Raw genomic sequence first — 10,951 nt, forward strand, 5'->3', positions numbered from 1 at the left:
GTATATTTTCACCAAATTTCGTGAAAAAAAATAGTTTTGAATAAGATTAAAATAAAATACCAAAAACTTGGTTTTTTGAATATTTTCACATAAATTTTGAGGCTATGTCAAAAAATCGCAAAACAAAAGTTGTAGATCTTTTTATTACCTACAACTATGCCATTTGACTTATTTCCATAGGACTTGCAGTTTTGCCGGAAATAGAGATAAACCGTTTTTTTTTCATATAATCCCCTCCTTTTCCACTTACCGACTTCAGATCGCCCGTAATTTATTTTTCCCTTCATTTTTGTTATATCCTCTTCCATTTCCAATGAGTTTCATCCTACTATTATTTTTTTTGGTTTAAAAAATTATCGACACTGGTCTACTTAGGGTATTTAATTAAACAATACAATTGTAGGATATAACATAAATTATTGTAACTAAAGAAATACAGCTGATTCTCACATCTGAGGTCTGAGGCATACTATTTTGAATGAGTGGTAGTTTATTGACGTTCAATAAATGAATTTAAATACTATTATAAATAAAAATTATTTGAATTTGAAGTGTTTAATGTACCTTACCTTTTACCTTTTATACTTTTGACAACATTCTACTAAAATAAATGAAATAACAGACAAAACCGACGGTAATTAATATAGTCAGTATCATGGTGAAACAGAGTAAAAATAGATGCAATGACGTATACAGTAGCGATAACTTATTTATTATCTACAATTTGATCTTGCCAGTCAATCCACGACCTTCTTATCGTGCTAAAAGAAGTCATTAGGGGTCAAATATGCTCATCTATATATTATCCCCTTATTTATGAATAAGGGGATAATATACAGACTATGGTCTGCTAACTTAAAGCATTGCTAATTCTCACTCTGTCTTCTTCTATTGACCTAAGTCAGAATGAGAAAAAACACTTCTTAGCGGCTGTTTAGAGTTAGCGGACCATTATGAATAAGGGGGTATGTATTTGTGATTAGCGGCAGCTTGTTACGTCGCCTACTATTCGCGATAATCTTTCAATAAATTGGATTAACTTAACAAACCCTAGGTGTTTGAAAATTTATATATTAAGGTGTATTTGAAGTGATGATGGAAAGAGACCTGATGGTGTGAATTTGATTCCTTGGGGTCGTGGGATGCGTCCTCTCACCTTGAAAGCACCTCAAAGGCGGCAGAAGCAGCGGCTGAAAAGCATGAGGGGAGGAATTATGCGTCATTTGGTGATATACTTAGGAAACTAAATTAAAGAAGAAAAAAAACGAGAACTGAATAAGGGTTCCCCCTCAGCATGCAGCTCTGGATTTCTGGGAGTACCAGTTTCTGTGAGTAAAAATGGTCACCTGGCTTAACCACCCGTTAGACCTACCCGATATGCACACAAAATATAGGTACTTATTAGATTACATTGATATTTTCACACCCATTGCCTACACCGAGAATACTACTTATTATGAACTTGGAAATGTTGAGGACAAAAGTATGTAGCACAAAAACCCTTGAAAGGATGTGAAGCAGTTTAGTAATAAAGATTTTATTATTTATATTTATAATACGGTTTTACGCAGACGAAGTAGCTAGTGTAAGCCAGTATATGTATAGTCAAAAAGCTGTTATTTGAAATAATTTAACAATATAAATAGATCAGCAAACAATCACGGAGTTACTATTTATACGGAAACATAATCTAATTCTTATGTAAACACATACAATACAATGTCGTAGCAACACATAAATTCTTCAATCAGGAACTAATGCTAATTTGCTTTACAAGGACATCTATCGATAGATACTGGTACTAACTAGACACTATCTCTTTTCCTATTACCAATATTTAACAACTCTATAATAATGTAATAGTCATATAATAGATGTCACTTTTGCGCATTTTTAAATTAATATATTATGTTATAATAATATATTATTTGATAAGAAGATAATAATATGGACCAAAGAAATGATCAAAATCGCCCATGCTCAAAAGACCACAAGAGTAGATATTATTAAGTCCGGGCTGCTCTGTGCTTGATGGTTTGCAGTCTTAAATAGCGTAATAGTGCCATCTATACTGATTCTTTAAAATGCTTTTCATATTCGTGAACTTTGGCTATGTAGTTTTACAATTAACTACTAGATGTCATAATTTTCACGATAAAGGAAGATTTTCTTTGAAAACTTCAAATTTGAGCATAACTTGTATTTGTGTGATATCATTTTGATTCCAGTAAATTCATGTATCATTTACAATAGCGGCGCCGTCATGCAATTAAATTAACAATTGACAAAAATGACATTTTTAAATTATTCGGTGCTGCATTACATACTTACTCACTTTACCCAGGTAAGAAACAAATAATTACTTATTATGGAACATAATATAACATTATAAAATTGTATATTATGTTATAAAAGTATTATTTTATTATGATAATATTTCTAAACCGCCTTATTCATAATAAGTAATGAATACGCATATATTATTAGCTAAAACATATCTTAGGCCCATCGAACGTTCGATAAAATTCCTTTTTATAATCGTGTGGTAAACCTCCGATAGCTAATAGGTCTCTATAGTACGCAATGTTGCCATTTTGAACAAAAACATTCTGATTATTGGTATACGAGGAACTGTTTATGGAAACAGACATCAAAGTCAAAAAACTACCATCCATTCCAAAATGAATGCCTCAGGCCTGAGAAGAACGGACGCAACAAACTCAGCGGGCTTTTTTTTCATCAAACATGTTTACAAAGTAGCATTGTACAATTAAACTTATTATTTAATAGCCTGAGGGCGGTTGCTCCATGCCCAATCTGTGGTATCATTAAGAAAGTCATTTATGTTATAGTAACCTTTACCACACAACGTTTTTTAACAATTTTTTGAATACCGTAATACTTTTCTTTTCAACATTTTCTGGGATCCTGTTGTAAAAGCATATACATCGCCCCACAAAAGACTTGCTAACTCGACTATGTGGATAATAGAGTTATCGTACGCCAAGGCTTACCGAAGGATGCTGCAGCCCATCCTCCGTTCTTTCTATCCCTTAGTCGTCTCTTACGACAGCCACGGGAGGAGAAGGAGACTATTCTGGTGCGACACCACACACACGATGCGTAATACGTCGAGTTAGTAATTATTTTATTCGATGTATATATACTTTTACAACATCTCAGAAAATGTACAAAACAAATGTGTTACCAAATTAAAAAAGATGTTAAGAAACATTTGTGTGGTAAAGGTTACTATAACATAAGTGATTCTCTTAATTATGCCACAGACTGGGAATGGAGTGAACGCCATTTAGTTTTTTTATTATATATATCTAGTAGAACCGACAGACGTTGCCCTGTACACACGTCTTAAATTTGAAAAATTGGTCCAGCCGTTAGGAGTTCACTTACATACACATGAGCAGGAGAATTATATTATATGAACGGTATTGAGAATCTAAACCAATCTCAAATTCACTGGAACACACAAAAAAATCATCAAAATCGGTCCAGCCGTTTAGGAGGTAGTTCAATAGTGAATCTAAACCATTCTCGAATCCACCTGAAGACACACACCAATATCAAATTTACTGGAACAACCAAAATCTTCATCAAAATCGGTCCAGCAGTCTAGGAGGAGTTCAATGACATACACACGCACACAAGAAATATATATATAAAGATAATTTATTGAATAAGGCGTTACTTTGCGGAAATCCATAACTATACAAATTATTCAAGTTGTCAAAACTTGAATAATTTGTATATATAAAAATATTATTAACTAAATTAATCAAATATATTTGAAATGTAAAAAGGACAATAATTTAGTGTTATGCTAAAAAAATTTTTTCTCTATTATTGATTAAATGGAATCCATATTATTACTGCTACGAAATAACATGTATGAGTCCTCTATGAAACTGCTTTTGATGGGCTTAAGTTTTCCGAACATTTTCCATTGTAATTTATATTTCGTTACACTATCGGAAAGTAGAGTTTTTCACGAACAGAAAACAGGCCAATTTAAAAAAAAACTGATATTTTGTCGGGTGAATTTTCGATTGAAAATAAGGGTCCTTTTTTGATATTTGAATCAAAATAAGGTAAAAAAATAAATATTTCTATTCTAATTAAATACAAAAGTGTATTTGGGACATAAAAAGGTATATTTTCACCAAATTTCGTGAAAAAAAATAGTTTTGAATAAGATTAAAATAAAATACCAAAAACTTGGTTTTTTGAATATTTTCACATAAATTTTGAGGCTATGTCAAAAAATCGCAAAACAAAAGTTGTAGATCTTTTTATTACCTACAACTATGCCATTTGACTTATTTCCATAGGACTTGCAGTTTTGCCGGAAATAGAGATAAACCGTTTTTTTTTTTTTCATATAATCACCCCTCCTTTTCCACTTACCGACTTCAGATCGCCCGTAATTTTTTTTCCCTTCATTTTTGTTATATCCTCTTCCATTTCCAATGAGTTTCATCCTACTATTATTTTTTTTGGTTTAAAAAATTATCGACACTGGTCTACTTAGGCTATTTAATTAAACAATACAATTGTAGGATATAACAGGTTGAGGTCTAAGGCATACTATTTTGAATGAGTGGTAGTTTATTGACGTTCAATAAATGAATTTAAATAATATTATAAATGAAAATTATTTGAATTTGAAGTGTTTAATGTACCTTACCTTTTATACTTTTGACAACATTCTTCTAAAATAAATGAAATAACAGACAAAACCGACGGTAATTAATATAGTCAGTATCATGGTGAAACAGAGTAAAAATAGATGCAATTACGTATACAGTAGCGATAACATATTTATTATCTACAATTTGATCTTGCCAGTCAATCCATGACCTTCTTATCGTGCTAAAAGATGTCATTAGGGGTCAAATATGCTCATCTATATATTTTCCCCCTATTTATGAATAAGGGGATAATATACAGACTATGGTCTGCTAACTTAAAGCATTGCTAATTCTCAGTCTGTCTTCTTCTATTGACCTAAGTCAGAATGAGAAAAAACACTTCTTAGCGGCTGTTTAGAGTTAGCGGACCATTATGAATAAGGGGGTATGTATTTGTGATTAGCGGCAGCTTGTTACGTCGCCTACTATTCGCGATAATCTTTCAATAAATTGGATTAACTTAACAAACCCTAGGTGTTTGAAAATTTATATATTTAGGTGTATTTGAAGTGATGATGGAAAGAGACCTGATGGTGTGAATTTGATTCCTTGGGGTCGTGGGATGCGTCCTCTCACCTTGAAAGCACCTCAAAGGCGGCAGAAGCAGCGGCTGAAAAGCATGAGGGGAGGAATTATGCGTCACTTGGTGATATACTTTGGAAACTAAATTAAAGAAGAAAAAAAACGAGAACTGAATAAGGGTTCCCCCTCAGCATGCAGCTCTGGATTTCTGGGAGTACCAGTTTCTGTGAGTAAAAATGGTCACCTGGCTTAACCACCCGTTAGACCTACCCGATATGCACACAAAATATAGGTACTTATTAGATTACATTGATATTTTCACACCCATTGCCTACACCGAGAATACTACTTATTATGAACTTGGAAATGTTGAGGACAAAAGTATGTAGCACAAAAACCCTTGAAAGGATGTGAAGCAGTTTAGTAATAAAAATTAAAAGATGGACTTTATTATTTATATTTATAATACGGTTATACGCAGACGAAGTAGCTAGTGTAAGCCAGTATATGTATAGTCAAAAAGCTGTTATTTGAAATAATTTAACAATATAAATAGATCAGCAAACAATCACGGAGTAACTATTTATACGGAAACACAATCTAATTCTTATGTAAACACATACAATACAATGTCGTAGCAACACATAAATTCTTCAATCAGGAACTAATGCTAATTTGCTTTACAAGGACATCTATCGATAGATGCTGGTACTAACTAGACACTATCTCTTTTCCTATTACCAATATTTAACAACTCTATAATAATGTAATAGTCATATAATAGATGTCACTTTTGCGCATTTTTAAATTAATATATTATGCTATTTGATAAAAATATAATAATATGGACCAAAGAAATGATCAAAATCGCCCATGCTCAAAAGACCACAAGAGTAGATATTATTAAGTCCGGACTACTCTGTGCTTGATGGTTTGCAGTCTTAAATAGCGTAATAGTGCCATCTATATTGATTCTTTAAAATGCTTTTCATATTCGTGAACTTTGGCTATGTAGTTTTACAATTAACTACTAGATGTCATAATTTTCACGATAAAGGAAGATTTTCTTTGAAAACTTCAAATTTGAGCATAACTTGTATTTGTGTGATATCATTTTGATTCCAGTAAATTCATGTATCATTTACAATAGCGGCGCCGTCATGCAATTAAATTAACAATTGACAAAAATGACATGTGCTGCATTACATACTTACTCACTTTACCCAGGTAAGAAACAAATAATTACTTATTATGGAACATAATATAACATTATGAATTGTATATTATGTTATAAAAGTATTATATTATTATGATAATATTTCTAAGCCGCCTTATTCATAATAAGTAATGAATACGCATATATTATTGGCTAAAACATATCTTAGGCCCATCGAACGTTCGATAAAATTCCTTTTTATAATCGTGTGGTAAACCTCCGATAGCTAATAGGTCTCTATAGTACGCAATGTTGCCATTTTGAACAAAAACATTCTAATTATTGGTATAACGAGGAACTGTCTATGGAAACAGACATCAAAGTCAAAAAACTACCATCCATTCCAAAATGAATGCCTCAGGCCTGAGAAGAACGGACGCAACAAACTCAGCGAACTTTTGTTTCATCAAAAAACATGTTTACAAAGTAGCATTGTACAATTCAACTTATTATTTAATAGCCTGAGGGCGGTCGCTCCATGCCCAATCTGTGGTATCATTAAGAAAGTCATTTATGTTATAGTAACCTTTACCACACAAACGTTTTTTAACAGTTCTTTTGAATACCGTAATACTTTTCTTTTCAACATTTTCTGGGATCCTGTTGTAAAAGCATATACATCGCCCCACAAAAGACAAGCTAACTCGACTTAGTATTAGGCATTATAAGTTTATGTCTGTTCCTGGTGTTAACATGATGGTTATGACAGTTTCTAGCAAATTCACTTATGTGCCTATGAACATAGATTATGTAAGTAAAGTTTAGCATAGTTTATGTACGTCTTTTACTGTACTGTATTATGCGGATATATGTGCGTTCCCGCCAAATTGAAGAAAAAGATTTAAGATAACTCAGATAAAGAGCTTCTGCGACGGACAGGCCCTTACTAACCCCTTGAATGTTTATTTAAATATCTTGTTATAACGCTTGTTATTTTTATCGTCAGATTTTGGAGTAGGCATGCTTACTTTTCTCTACTAAGAAACAACACTAGTCATACAGGGTGGTTTTTTGAGAAGTGCGTTGATGGCCAAGTCGGAAACTACGTGTCTTAGAGAAATGTCGTGAAAGTTCATTTCTTTGCAAAGTTGATCCTTATCAGAAACAAAGTCCATTGGTTCGATATTACAGGTTGTCATTTGTTTTTTTAAATCATTCGGGTCGATTCCTGTCAAAAGTTCAAGAAATTAAAAAAAAGGACTCCTTTCACGTCTTTTTTTTAAAACTCGTAGTTTCCGACTTAACCGACCGCCCTTCTTAAAAAAAACACACCGTACTGTAATTATGATACATGATAAAAGCTATTTACGTTTATGAGTGTCGACTAGATATTGTAAAACAAAGTCCTCCGACGCGTCTGTCTGTCTGTCTGTTCGCGATAAACTAAAAAACTACTGCACCGATTTTCATGCTGTTTTCACCAATGGATAGCATGGTTCTCGAGGAATGTTTTAGTATATAAAGTTTTAAGTTATTGTATACACATTTGTAAACATTAATGATATTTGTTGGAGGTGTCGAAAAAAATAATCCGTCTGGGAGGTTTCAACGAAAACACTATCTAAACCCTTTGAGATATAACAAAGTAATTTATGGTGAAATTGTGCATCTTTTGAAGTTCTATTCTATCTCTTAAGGATAACATACTATATCCATTTTTATACTTTAAAAATTGCCAATAATAAAGTGATAATGTTCGTCTTGCAACATATCTACAAACAAAAGCGATGCCAAAAATAAACTTTATATAATTTTTATCTCCAAACAGACGAATTTAGAACATCTACTGTACTCAATAGCTCTAGTGGCTTTCTTTTAAATTAATTAATTTTCTGACGTTTGAGTATTTAAGCTACATAAGTTCACATTGATTGTAATTAAAGTAATTTGTCTTGTAAGGTGATGAAGCTGTAAAGTGTAAATATTGATATAAAAGATTATTAATTAAACGGGCTTATTTATAGATTAGACTGTGTATTTTTAAATGAGTTGTTATATAAAAGAAACAAAAGAGGTCGCAATAACAGTAACGTAATAATATTTGGTGCTATAGCGTCAATATTATTTTTGGCTAGTATGGTAGGTATATGAGGTAGATCTTCCGGTATAAAAACTTAAAAAGACGCCTAATCGAAAAACTTTCTTCGTTCTAAATTCAATTAATGTTTTCGAAGGGGCAAAGGTCTCGCTGTGCAGCCTAGAGTTTAAAAATAAATGAGTAACGGCTGTAGGCGGTGTTGCCAGTACACAAATCAGTTTCGCCTGCAGTCGACCGCGCCTCGGGCGGTGTCAATCACTCTCCTAACTGATAATAATTGTTTCTCTGTTCCTGATACGTTTTATTTATCTGGTGATTTTCTTATTTCCGCTTATATGTTAATAATAATGGGTGTATTATGGGTTCTAGTGTTTAAATGTCTTTAAGTTGTTTTTTAATGATTTTACCTTATTTAATGTTTAACATTAGCTTAGATTTTTTGAGATTTAAGAATTCTAAAACAACATTCCATCGCGTTTACGCGGGCGAGACTAAGAATCGTGAGTGAAAACTCAAAAATAAGAGTACCTTCAACAAGAGCGCATACTTCTTCCTAAAGGGCTGCCAACGTTTCTATTTTTCCTCAGGTGTAAAAATAAATTTGTGTGGTAAAGATTACTATAACATAAATGACTTTCTTAAGGCGCGGTCAGACCTCAATATCCACAAAAATTGGTTTCTTAGAGAGTCGATTACAACATAACGCAATGAAAATATTCCGACGCAAAAGATACAGTGCACAAAAAAGTACTTAAATAAAATTTTTAACCGTATAGAATATTTATATGTAATCTGAAATATCCAATTAAAAATTTGGAAGTTGCATCAAAAATAAACTTTGGGGTAAAAAATCTCTGAATTTTCAGCTATAACACAACATTCTTTTTTAAAGAATTTAATAGAATTAGTACTTTTCTAAAACTTAAACCGAACGATTTTTCAATTTTGTATGTAAATTTTGAGTAAGCAAAAGAAAATCAGTAAAATAAATACTCATTTGCAGCTTATGATCAAAACAAATATTGTAGGGTTGGTTGTAACGTTTACAATCCTAATCAGTCCGCGCCTTAAAGATACCACAGATTGGAAACGGAGCGACCACCCTCAGGCTATTAAATAATAAGATTAATTGTACGATATTACGTTGTAACCATATTTTTTATGGAAAAAAAAGAAGCCCGCGCCCGTTCTCCTCAGGTCTGAGGCATACATTTTGGAATGGGTGGTAGTTTTTGTCTTTTGACTTTCAATGAGAGATATCACATACTATTTTGAACAAAAATACTTGAATCTGGATCTGAGTTACTCGAAAGTCGCGCCTAAGGAAGTTTTACTTTAAAATTCCAAAAACGTCATTGTTAAAATTAATGTTTTATTGGGCTTACGTAGGTTACTAAGTTGCTTTGCGTTCCTGCTATCTCTTTTACTTGGGAAACTTAAACTTGGGGTAACTTAAGAGGGATTTCCAAGTTAAACCACGCGCGTGTCATGTCAATAAGCTTTATATGTATGCCCTTAATAAATAATAACAATAAAAACTTATTGCAAGTAACAAATTTCTCCTTAACTTTAAGTGAACAATGTCAGGATATTAGCTAGTGTAACAAGTCACTAAATAGATTTGAGTTAGTGAGTGCGTTACTGTTTGTCTAGTATTGAGTTCTCGCAAATTGCTACAGAAACATTACACCAAATTGATTTAAGAGCGCTCCAGGGACGGACTCAAAACTGAAAATAATTAAAACGAGATATTCAACATTATTCGAAGTACATATGTTCAATTTTGACACGATGGAAGAAAATATTAATTATTATTACTTTTATAGAGCAGAGGTATATACAGTTGTTGAGTAAAACTTCATTATATAACGTCACGAAAAAGAAGGGATGATGCTAGTATAAGAAGCCAAGAAATTAACTCAGGACTTTGTCAAATAGAGTTCAAAATCCAATAAATGCCTTGAATCAATAAAATGTGGAAAGTGAACCACTTACAATGTTGTCTTGTAATTTAGGTAATGGAAAGCCAAACGCTGGCAGCTGTTACAGCCAGTGTAGACCTATCCAACGTGTAAATGATACCAGAATTATTGGTACTCCTCCAAGTAATTAACTGTATTTAATATTAAGTACTGTAAATATATTTGTTTTATTATCATCAATATATTATATTATAAAAATTAATTTTTAATATACATATCAGTATTAAGCTTGTTACTATATAAAATGCGATATTAAACCACACAAAAAATATTAATCAATCCTATCCCGTTTTCATATTCGTGAATCTCTGAGATCCATACCATCCTTGATGGTGCCCCATGCATCAAGATTCTCTTCATTCCAGGTTTTTTTGAATTGAACAGTTCTTTAGGCACGCTAAAACTTTATTTTGTGGGTATTAGTGTTGAATAAGAACTCTCAATGAACTTTTTCACATCTATTGTGAGCGGAACCGATTATTTAAAT

This window comes from Leptidea sinapis, chromosome 7 (genome assembly GCF_905404315.1).
Source record: "Leptidea sinapis chromosome 7, ilLepSina1.1, whole genome shotgun sequence".
Taxonomy (NCBI): domain Eukaryota; kingdom Metazoa; phylum Arthropoda; class Insecta; order Lepidoptera; family Pieridae; genus Leptidea; species Leptidea sinapis.